This window comes from Mya arenaria, chromosome 7 (assembly GCF_026914265.1).
Source record: "Mya arenaria isolate MELC-2E11 chromosome 7, ASM2691426v1".
Taxonomy (NCBI): domain Eukaryota; kingdom Metazoa; phylum Mollusca; class Bivalvia; order Myida; family Myidae; genus Mya; species Mya arenaria.
This window is the reverse complement of record NC_069128.1, coordinates 44,297,119-44,310,109: the sequence shown is the minus strand read 5'-3', so window position 1 is coordinate 44,310,109 and position 12,991 is coordinate 44,297,119. Positions and strand designations below refer to the sequence as shown.

At 31.3% G+C, this 12,991-nt stretch overlaps 1 protein-coding gene across 1 annotated transcript in view; it reads left to right on the top strand.

The window, feature by feature from the left end:
- The window catches only part of LOC128240549 (uncharacterized), a 79,793-nt gene that overhangs the window by 51,260 nt on the left and 15,542 nt on the right, over nt 1-12,991 (top strand). Inside the window, exon 2 of the mRNA XM_052957221.1 lies at nt 5,356-5,391. The gene's annotated coding sequence lies outside the window, so the exon portion shown is untranslated. The remainder of the gene's footprint in view (nt 1-5,355; nt 5,392-12,991) is intronic.

The window sequence follows — 12,991 nt, the reverse complement described above, 5'->3', positions numbered from 1 at the left end:
GTATGTTGTCCGTCTAATGGTGAAGTAAAAGCAATTATAAACATGATTATAAAAAGTTACCATGTTTTAGCGTTACAACTTTTACCGAAAATGAATGGACATATTTCGCATATGATAAATAGGAATCCCACATTCGTTGAAGCTCATTTGGGAAAAAAATATTAAAGCTCGCCAATAGCTAGCTTAATAACTTTTCCTTAACTCATTTGACAACCCAGTAGTCAACAATATAAACATAAACCCTGTTTAGAGGCACAAGGCAGGGATCCAAACGGCAATGAACTAAGAACCACATACACAAATAAAAACACGACAAACACACCGCACAACAATAAAAAGGCGGAAAATAACATTGTGCTGCCAAATTGCCCAACAATTCTTCCTCTGGGGAATCACAGTTTTACTGAAAGAGCAAATAATCAACAAGTCTATGGCGAGTAATGTCTTGATTTAAAAAAAAGAATCTGTCGAAAGCCGAAAAGCTCTATGTTCCGAAATATTCTAATATCTCATACTGCTGATGTTGATGTACATAGTACAATATTAGAAAAAAAATATATTTGCGTTTGTGTTGGTGTTGTGTTTTTGTCTTTTTGCCTATCTCCTTGGTCAGGCCAATCATGGTCCTTTAGCAGACGAATGCTGGTATGCAGTGATTTTTGTTTTGTCCTAAATTTCGTACTTCGTATACACATATTTATATTGAATGCATATTCTATATAAATATAGTGTGTTAGCTCCTCAATTGTCCACATTAAGAGTAGTGATTTGCTCCCCGTGCCCAAACTCTGTAAGAGCGTAATCCACAAGCGAATTTGTACGTTTAAAGGCAGAGTTTAAAGAATGTGAATTCCCTTCTTTAGATCGCTTGTTTATTGCACTGATGTCATAGCAGGGGTCAAAGTTCTATGTACTGTGTAGTGTTGACTTTTCCAGTAGATATCCACATTGATCTACTAGTATATATCTAATAAGTGTATAAACAACCAATTTTCATGGCCAACTCATTTTCAATTTACTATTATTAATTTGACAGAAGGTAATCAAGGAATAAAAAAATAAGAGTAAAGGGTGTTTCATTTCGTTAATATGTTTTACTATAAATCATGCTAATTGGCTAATATATATGACTCTCATATTTCATTTATTCTTATTCTAAAACATTGTTGTACTAATTTTGATATTATTTGAAGTAAATTAAATGGAAGCATAATATAATAAGTTTTGTTCATTCTTCTTATAAAATATTTAGTAGTGCACAAAGGGCAAATGAAGAATAAGATCAATGCACATAAGTAAACACGGATGTATGGGGGTCACTTACAGAAGACTTAAACTTCTAACTTACTATAAAGAAACTTGAACTTAAGTAATAATCAACGCATTATTTTCAACAAAGATATAACCATGGAAGTACAGTAATTTGTTTATGAAAACACAACTATGATATACCTGGCTTGTTTAATTATATCACAAAAAAAACATTACCTTTGAAACCATAAAGCATTTCAACAATGTTTTCTTTGTCATTATATCAGTGGTATTGTCTTCAGTACATACATGCTGAAATTCATGTACGTTTTTGTATACTATGACACATCTGACTAACTGGTTGCAGTGCATAGTCGGAAATGTCATTTCAGGAAAGTGCGCCATTCAAACAATACTTCATTTAATATCCCTACCGGATCCGATGTATAACGTTCTATCATCAAATACACGTAAGCTCGTTGTAGAACTGTGCACATATTGAAAGAAAGCTCATTAAATACATATATTTTAACATAATTTTAATTATTTGATTTTTTTTTTTAAAAAGTGTTTTAAATGTATTTAAGGTAAAGTAAGTATACATGTTTTCAGCAGGATGGTGATGGTTGAGACACTTTTGCGATACGAGTATTTATACCTATGATTAAAGTTATTTGGTATAAGCATACACACAATATTTAACAACGCAAAAAATCACGGTTGATACGTTCTATGTTTGTTATTATGAATGTCTGAAAGGTATGCATACTTTATGTATTCTGTCATATAGCATTAAGAATGTCATATTTAGTTGATGTTTGTGTTCACATGCAGTGCAATTTATATATTTTTTTAATTATTAAATATTGAGGAAGCGCTCTGTTGCAAGATAAGTGACCTCAATAATTTGAATATAATTAAATTATTTTTCAAAAAAAAATATAAACACAAGGGAAAACTTCAATGAAACGGCACGGTTCCGCCTTGTCCTCTATAACATAAAACAGAAATATTGCTATTTATTTGCCAACGGCTAGACTTACATACGTTGACAAATTATGTTTCGCGCAAACTACGGAGACGAGCCCAGTAGTCATTAAATGAAATAAAAACTCTGTTAAGATGCACAACGCAAGGAACCAAACGGCATTTGACTTGAGACACACACGCATAAACACCTAATACACCAAATAAACCTATTTAAACACCATATACAGACAACCCACTCATTAAAAAAGGTCGAACAATGGTATTGCGTTGCCAAATTGCGTAACGATTATCTCCCTTGAGTTGATATGTTGTTAGCAGGATTGTGATGGTGGATGGTGGACACCATTGGGATAAAAGAATGTAAGTAAAACTACCTGTTATTCAGTGAAAGCATACACACATTGTTTTGCTTACACAAAAAAATCATGGCTGAAATAAACATTAAGCAGTTTATTTTCATTTGAAGTCGTGTTCAAAAATATTTCAACTGTTTGAAAAAAACAAGCTAATAACGTAAGTCCGTCAGTCCGTGTGTCTGGCTTCACTTATCGCGTCCAGGCTTTAACTTTATTTTGTTAGATTTTTTAAAATACCTTAACAAATGTTTTCGGCATATAAAGACGATGTGTCGCGTATAAGACCTTTAAGGTCAAGGTCTCATGTAAAGTTTTAAGACTATCGAATGCTGCATATGAGGACATAGAGTATAGGTGGTCGTGTCTGGAAATAGAATGTCACATGTAATTGACATACAACGACGACAAGACCCGTGTCAATACCTCTAACGTCAAGGTCACACTTAGTGTTTGAATACTATGGAATGCTCAAAATGTGACTTAGTGTTTATGTGGTCGCTTCCGGTCTTGAACGTTTTTTTTAACAAATTAAAAAAAATAACTTGCCACTTGTATTTGACATATATAGACGACGTGTCGCTTGCATGACCTTTGTTCCTACCATTACGTTTAAGGTCTCACTTTTAAGTATCTTGTACTATCTTGTAGTATTTAGCCAAGTTACTAACTGAACCAAACTAGCACAAAATAATCAATAATTTATGGTTATTATCAAAATGATAGTTTCAGTTGAACATCGAATAAGGCATCAACATTTAAAGTGACACTCTTATTCCAAATCAATACTAGCCATATATAAAAAGCATCATTTTTGACTGAGAAACCTTTGACTTCTTTCTTAAAAATGCATTTATGGAAAATATTATTTACTGATAACAAGATTGTAACCGTGTATTTAATAGCAGAAAGTGCAAACATATTTAATGTTTGGTGAATTTGCGTCTTTTCAATGTTGACTTGTGATCTATCAGCAATGTATGATTCAAATGTATATGCATAAAACCCCTTTTAAAGGGCAAAGTGATTTTTCTGAAGATACATTATTTTAGACTACAACTGCAAGGATGTATAATCTTCGCAACTACAATATTTCAAATATTTGAGAAAGACTGGCTAATATTCTGACCTGTAGTATGTACCCCTTTTGCATTCACGGTTTCATTATTAAATTAGTAAATTTATCTCACTATTTATGTAAAACATGTGCAGCTTCAAACAGCTCAAAGCGCATTTATTTCCGAATAATTACAAATCTGACGACATATAGGATTATACGTTGAGAAAATACCCAGGCCCTTTTTTTGTGTATTATGAAAAAGAACTTGTACCTATACTTGAGTAAATTCCAGCATTGCTATGGAATATAATACTTTAAACGAGTTGTACATTTCACGAGAATTAATGAAAAACACTGTTTGCTCTTGTTCTTTGACGTCATTGGGTTTATAAGGCGACTTAGCTGTTTGACACAATGTTTAACAAAACAAAAGATATACTAGGAAAATATTCTTAGTGCCAAATAGTTGCATCGGGAACTGTTTGTCGCTCAAATGTGTAACTGTTTAGCAAATTTGTAGGCAACTTCAACTTGTTCTCTATTAAACGTATACGCATGCATATGTAGCCTACAAACATTATTCGATTATATTTGCTATGCATGTAAAAGGAATGTCATGTTTGAAGATAACACTTTTTTAAAATTGTGTTCCATTATGTCATCGATATACACTTACTGGTTTTCAAAAGGCAAGTACATTTGTTTTAAGAAAATGTCAATGACTATGTTTACAAAGCAACTCAATCAAAGATATGAATCAGTTATGAAAATGAATTATCTTTTCAGCATGTTCAGAATAAAATAAGGCCCAACATAAGGCAGACCCGATTTGGTCTGCCAGAATTTCGTGTCTGCCAAATCCTTATCTATATATGTGTCTCGTCTGCCTATTGAGTCAAGTCGAGATTTATTTATACAAATATTGACACTACTTATTCGTGCAGAAGCCCTTTATGATAAGCCATAAAATGAGTTCCGGTTAATTTCTGTATCTATATTCCTAGTTAGCCTAGCTAGTGAAAGGCTATAAATTACATACACAATATACTGATAGGTGATTAAAACATGATAGGATCATCATCTTGTACATACTTCTATAATGTTTCACCATATTTTTTGTAAAAGCCAATGAGGTGTTTCCATACTTTTGCAGCATAACACCCCCCACCCCGCCATTTTCAAAGAGCGTTCTAACAGATTCAAACAGTCAGCATAATATTTCAAAAGTCAAAGGTGTTACCAATCTGGATTAGCTCTTTTTGTTCGAGAATGTATTGTCGCAGAAGTAAGAAACACCCTATTAAATTAATGAACACTGATCTGCATTCAATAGCTAAAACATCAAGTTGTTTGTTTTTTTTCGAAATATAGTGCTATCACATAAAATCCTATATAAAATAACGACTTCTTTGTTTAATAGAAAGCCCAAAAGGTAAGGATTATCGATATGATAATATTAAAAGTATTTTAGTTTAACGACTCCTTTGTTTAATAGCAAGCCCAAATGGTAAGGATTATCGAAATGATAATAGTGAAAGTATTATAGTATTACGACTCCTATGTTTAATAGCAAGCCCAAATGGTAAGGATTATCGAAATGATAATATTGAAAGTATTATAGTATAACAACTCCTATGTTTATTATCAAGCCAAAATGGTAAGGATTATCGAAATGATAATTATTATTTTCTTTATTTGCAGCCTTGAAAAAACATCCCAGCCAGCTGAAAGGCCTAGGTAAGCAAATGTATGCTTATAATTCAAGTATACGCTTCAGGTCTAAAAGACCTTTCATTGCTTAAAGTAATGAGTAGGTATGCATTTAAACCTGTAACATGCAAATATCACAGAGTATGATAAATACCAATTCTTTCATCTACTACATTATATAAGTATATGTAGTATTATTAATTTTATTATAAGTGTCGTTACAAGGAATCAAATTACAATATAAATATATTTCAATTTAAATTCAATAGCACATAAAGTGTTATAACATGAACACACACCTTATTTTCTATAATGGCCTAATGTAACAACTCAAATATTGGATAACAACCCCAAATGGCAAGCATTATCGAAATGAAATTATTGAAAACTAATTTTAAATTGGTTATAGATACTTCCCCTTGACCAAAACTTAACACCCTGCTTTTAAACCAGTTAATTTTGCAAACGAATATTAATTTGATGTTATAAAGGCTGCTCATGTTTGATTTAAAATCTTTCTGAAAAAAGCAGAAACAATTAGTTACCGTTTACTAGAACAAATAAACATAATTTCATCAATTATTTATCATCAACACGATAATATCCAAAAGTCGAAGAGCCGGTGAAACGTTTCAATGTTCAACATTATTTGATTCACATTTACATATCTATATCGTGAAAGGTGTAAGGAAATACAAAGTTGCTGTTGATTTACAAAAACTTTTAAACATATAAATCCTTTATTTAGTAGACTTTAAAACGTTCCGGACCCGACCTTTTAGGCAATATATGTATTTTAAGATGAGTTTTGAACATTCGAATGCTCAACAGGTTTAAAATTAACATTGTCGGTCCCGGTCATTTAAAGCATACTCCAAAACCTTGAAAGTTATTTCACATAGGAAATAAATAAATGCACTTTTTTATCTCTATGAATATTTATGCGAAAAGCTACAAAAACAAGCTCAGTAGCAAAACATTTAAACATAAACCCGGTTTTATTGCACTAGGTACACGCCAAAGACATATAACATAAAATCACAAATAAAAACATGGAATAACAGCACAAAACTCCACAAACAGCACAGTGCAAACATACTATATCTAAAAAATTAGGTATGTTTATCAGGAATTGTTAGGTACTGCCTTGGAACGGTCAATAAAATGTAAATGTACTGGAGGTTTAAACCAGTTTGTGTGCACAACCTCACTCTTATCCCGCCAATCCCGAATAAATCATGAATGTAAACGTTTGAACGTCACCATATTTCCAGGTATTTCGTCCAACATATGCCTCTCAAATTATTGTCACAATCTCGTTTGAATTAGTAACGATTGCAACGATTTTAAATAAGCTACCGATGAGCCCAAATTTCTTTCAGTCAGAAAGCCTCATATCTAATCTTACAGAGAAAGACTCTCGTGCTCTTCCAGGATTGTGGCAATTTTTGTCATGATATTATCGATTTTATTAAGGTCTTAAATGTTTATGCCATGAACTAGAAATCTGATTTCCAGGATGTTGGAAGTTACCAACAAATGTTTATATTGATCGTTGTACGCAAGGAATAAAACGAATGGTACATGCGACTAATATCCTAACCTTATTTCAGCCTTGTTTTTTCATAACAAATTCACCTTCAACCATCCTGTATTTTTTGGCATTCCTTCTGTGTCCTTGACAACGATGGTAAGAAATGATTGACTTATAAAATTTAGGTGACATCGTTTCAGTATCTGCTGGTGTATCAGCTTATTCTTAACAAATCTACGGTTTTACTTCAGTAGATAAAATTACCATAGGTGTAATTATCCTTTTTAATCCCTGATTTATGTTTGAAAGTTTACCTACGGTCATTAGCCAATCAGTGAAGAACTATTTGATATCAGCTTACAAAATTGACATGGTGACATCTAGTTTAATTCCGTTCTCATTTTTCTAGTTTGCGTAACTATTAAAATGCATTATATTAGATACCAACATAAATTGACAGTTGAGTAAACATGATTATACCGTCATTTGATACATATTTTACTTGTTTTGTTATTTTCCTTTTATTGTGAATGTTAATAATTGTATCATGTACGAGTATTATAGCACACGGCGTTGTTATGGACTATCAAGTTACAATCTAAATAAATTTCAATGCACATTTTAAATCACATAAATTGCGTTGTTTTTAGATAAAATCCACCTAGTTATCATAAAAAAAATACTATTAAAACTTTAAGAGTTTTTTTTTTCATTTGAAGTGTGACGTAAATGCAAAACGTTTAGTGTATAATAAGTAATACTCTTTTTCTATCTGTTTCATGGAAAATATTTATGGTTGCCAAATCTTAGCTTGAGAATTGCATATTGTTGAAAAAAAAATAAAAAAAACGAATCTCATTGTGTCCGTTTTTGTACGTATAAAACATGTGATATATCCTTTTTTGTCAATACATAATTCATAAATATGTTGACATGTGAGTAAAACCTAATTGAACAAAAAGCTATACATACTTCTACCTATTTCAACAGCTTTTTTATAAATGTCAATGAAGCTTTCCATACAGTCGTTGCATAAAACCTTCCCAATATTTCATTTTCCAAATGCGTTCTTTGTAACGATGAGCATGATATTTATGAAGTCAGACAATTTTAAGATTTGTTGTAAAATATTACCGTGAACAACAAACATTATCTTGTTGAAGAGGTTTTTTGAGAATCAAATGAGCATCTACATTAGTGTTAATCAAGAATTATGTTCTTTTTGTTTTCAAAGTACACTGTTATTCACATAAAATACCCTTTGTTACTAAAAATGCAACATATTTCAAAAGTCAGACGTGTTCAAAGTTTGCTGCAATATTATGAAGATAACTTTGAGCAACAAGTCAAGAGTGTTGTTTCGGAGAATCAAGTAACATTTTTATTAGTTTTAATCCGTATTTAACAGAACACAAATTATGTTGTTGTTTTTTTCAAATATAATATTCATTACAAAAACTCCCCTCAGCTTCTATAAAAGCATAGTATAACAACTATGACATTAAATACCAAGCCCAAATGGTAAGCATTATTGAAATGATATTGAAAAATACATTTTCGAACATATATTAGATAAGGTTTGAAGATTTTCACAATATTTCTGCACGGCTTATATTACTTGCACATGTGGTGTCTCAGATATTGTTTAAACATGTTTGTTTTTGGTTTTGTTTTGTTTTTGCACTAAAGAGGGAAATAACAATAGTTTACGCTGCGTTGTAATTGTGTGAATTTAAAAGATGTTTATCAATCAATAACATACTTTCCTAAACTCTGTTTTAATAACCTCGTTTAAAGATTTCAAAAGGTATCATGATTAAACAGATTATGTAATACATAATCGAGTTCATGACTTCACCTGAACATTTTCGTTTCAAACCAAAAACCGAATCCCTGTAAGAACATTCTACAGACAGGCAGTAAAATTATAAACAAAAAACGGCGCGTGTCGACAAAATGCAACTTTGTACTGTAAAGTTAATTATTTCTACAAAAATGTTATACTAGTCAAATTGAATTTATTTAGGGTATCTGCTTAAAAGAAAGCTTTTAGCTGCACTTAAAGTGGTGCATCTGAGTTTGGTATCCATATGACTCATAAGAAATGTTCGCACAATAGAAACATATAGGACAATCCCAGTAGTCAACATTTTCAAGAAGATCCGGTTTTGAGGCACAGTGATATTCAATTTACTGTTAAAAATAACTGAATGTTAGGCAAAGAACATTACAATTAATTTTGGATAAAACTAACAGCAGCCTTAAGTAAAGTTAATGACATTCCTAAAGAACACACGTATAATCAGCTACCATTTTATGATCGAAAGACGTACTAAATCACACAGACACATGCAAAAAGGCTTTGTGAAGTTCAACCTTGTGTTTAAACATTACATTACAACATAAACATTTTTTTTATAAAAATAAAACCTTTTTGGAAACACACTTGATATACATGATATTTTTTTATTGACAACATTGGACTAGGGTCCTTCAGGCGCTTTGTTGGTTACCTGAATGCAAAGTTTAAGGTTTTATCTAAAATGCATCTTTATGCATGTAATTTATATGACTGCCTTTCATGTTAAAACAGATTCGTTCCTTCAAAATACAACTAATTTCCTGTGTTTAATTTCCTTTCGTGTATTACCGTTAGGATCTGTATTGCACTCAGGTTTTATGGTGTTTATTACACTAGTAACGTAGGGATTAGTATTACACAGTTTGGAATGTAAGGTCTCAATGTTTGTATTTAGCAAATACTACTTAAAAACAGCATACGTAAACCTTGCATTGCTTTTTGAAATATATAATAACCACAATAAGTGATACAAAAAATATCAGTTGGTTGTTTTGTTCAATAATGCATAAAACATTACATGTATGTTGTCCGTCAGATGGAGTAGTTAAAGCAATTATAAACATGATTATAAAAAGTTAACATGTTTTAGCCTCACAAATTGTACCGAAAATGAATATACCTTCATTTTGCGGACATATTTCGCATATGATAAATAGGAATCCTACATTCGTTGAAGCTCATTTGGGAAAAAAAAATATTAAAGCTCGCCAATAGCTAGCTTAATAACTTTTCCTTAACTCATCTGACATTTGGTTCCCTATTTTAACTCATGTCAAGTTCAAGTTCAATATGTATATGGATATAAGTATTAACTATTTTTGAGCATGTAATCGTCTCGTGGAATTCAACACAATGAATAATCAATATGACACCAATATCTTTGAAATGGTTTTAGTCATTTTTGTTGAACACCCACATGAATTAATTTGATTTTAGCATTACAAAGTACATGTATGTACATTCTTGAAATGCAAACTGTTAATATTTTTCTTGGCTGTATACTCTTTTTTAAAGTGTATATATTCAACAACTGCAAACAGATCAGAGGTTTTTGATGACAAAAATCCTATAGAAGAAGAATTACAATTTTATGATAATTAAAGTAAAACAAACAAAAAATAAGAAAACAAATATGGTTGGCTAGAATCGCAACATGTTAAATATCAATTATGGAACTACTGAGATATTTAAAAGTTGGAGACAGTAGATTAACCATTATTTTTTTCAAAATGTTATTTCCAAATCAACATTTCATTCTCATAAAACGAAAGAAGAGTATGATGATACAAATGATAAACTTACCCAAACTTTAACAAAAGATTTAGGGAGTTTGCCAATAATGCAATGACAATTACAGGGACAAGCCCAGAAGTCAACAATTCAAACATAAACCCTGTTTAGAGGCACAAGGTAAGGACCTAAATACCACATACACAAATAAAAACACGACAAACACACCGCACACCAATAGAAAAGGTGGAAAATAACATTGTGCTGCCAAATTGCCCAACAATTCTCCCTCTGGGGAATCATAGTTTTACTGAAAGAGCAAATAATCAACAAGTCTATGTCGAGTAATGTCTTGATTTTAAAAAATGAGTCTGTCGAAAGCCGAAAAGCTTTCTGTTCCGAAATAATCTAATATCTCGTACTGCTGATATTGATGTACAGAGTACAAAATTAGAAAAAAAAATATTTGCGTTTGTGTTGGTGTTGTGTTTTTGTCTTTTTGCCAATGTGTACTTTGAAGAGAATTGAAACTCTCTATCTGACACAGTGGTAATCGATATGTTTATATATTTTTCACAATAAACCCCCACCCCCCTTAAAACTTTATCAAATGTGAAAATGATGAATATTGCGCCAAATGATTCACCTGCAATGACATGAAACTTGCATCAGGTAATCTATCTCCTTGGTAAGGAAAATCATGGTCCTTTAGCAGACATATGCTGGCATGTAGTGGTTTTTGTTTTGTCCTAAATTTCGTACTTCGTATACGCATATTTATATTGAATGCATATTCTCTCTAAATAAAGTGTATTTGCACCTCAATTGTCCACATGAAGAGTAGTGATTTGCTCCCCGTGCCCAAACTCTGTAAGAGCGTAATCAACAAGCGAATTTGTACTATATTCTATGTTTAAAGGCAGAGTTTAAAAAATGTGAATTCCCTTCTTTAGATCGCTTGATTATTGCACTGATGTCATAGCAGGGGTCAAAGTTATATGTACTTGTTAATTGGCTCAGGGCTATTGAGAGTTGACTTTTCCAGTAGATTGGCTCATTGATCAAATAGTATATATCTAATAAGTGTATAAAAAAACAATTGTTATGGCCAACTCATTTTCAATTTACTTTTATTAATTTGACAGAAGGCAATCAATGAATAAGAAATAAGAGTAAAGGGTGTTTCATTTCGTTAATATGTTTTACTATGAATCATGCTAATTGGCTAATATATATGACTCTCCTATTTCACTTTTTCTTATTCTAAAACATTGTTGTATTAGTTTTTATCATTTGAAGTAATTTAACTAAATAGAAGTATAATAAAATATGCTTTAATCATTATTCTTATAAAATATCCAGTACTGCACAAAGGGCAAATTAAGATTAAGATCAATGCACATAATTAAACACGGATGTATGGGGGTCACTTACAGAGGACGAAAACTAGGCCTTTCATCTAACTTACTATAAAGAAACTTGAACTTAAATACTTATCAACGCCTATTATTTTCAACAATGATATAACCATGAAAGTACAGTATATTTTTTACGAAAACACAATTATGATTTAACTGGCTTGTTTAATAATATCACAAAAAATATTAACTTTGAAACCACAAAGCATTTCAACAATGTTTACATTGTCATGATAACACAGTCAGAGGAATTGTATTCAGTACTTACATACTGAAATTCATGTACGTTTTTGTATACTATGACAATATATCCGACTAACTGGTTGCAACGCATAGTCGGAAATGTCATTTTAGGAAAGTGCGTCATTTATACAATACTTCATTTAATATTCCTATAGGACTTGATGTATATTGTTCTATCATCAAATACACGTAAGCTCCTCATAGTACTGTGCACATATTGAAAGAAAGCTCATTAAATACATATATTTTAACATATTTTTAATAGTTTGATTTTTTTTAAATAAGTTTTATTAAGAAAAGTAATCGAATTGTGTTTTAAATGTTTTATAGATAAAGTAAGCATACATGTTTTCAGCAGGATGGTGATGGTTGAGACACCATGGCGATACGAGTATTTATACCTATGATTGAAGTTATTTGGTATAAGCATACACACAATATTTAACAACGCAAAAAAAATCACGGTTGATACGTTTTATGTTTGTTATAATGAAAGTCTGAAAGTTATGCATACTTTATTTATTCTGTCAAATAGCATTAAGAATGTCATGATCATTTGATGTTTGTGTTCACATGCAGTGCAATTTATATATATATTAATTATTAAATATTGCGGAAGCGCTTTGTTGCATGATAAGTGACCTCGATAATTTGAATATAATTAACTTATTTTTCAAAGAAAATTATAGAAACAAGGGAAAATTGCAATGAAACGGCACGGCCACGCCTTGTCCTCTTTAACATAAAACATTAATATTGCTATTAATTTGCCAACGGCGAGACTTACATACGTTGACTAAACATGTTTTACGCAAACTACGGAGACAAGCCCAGTAGTCA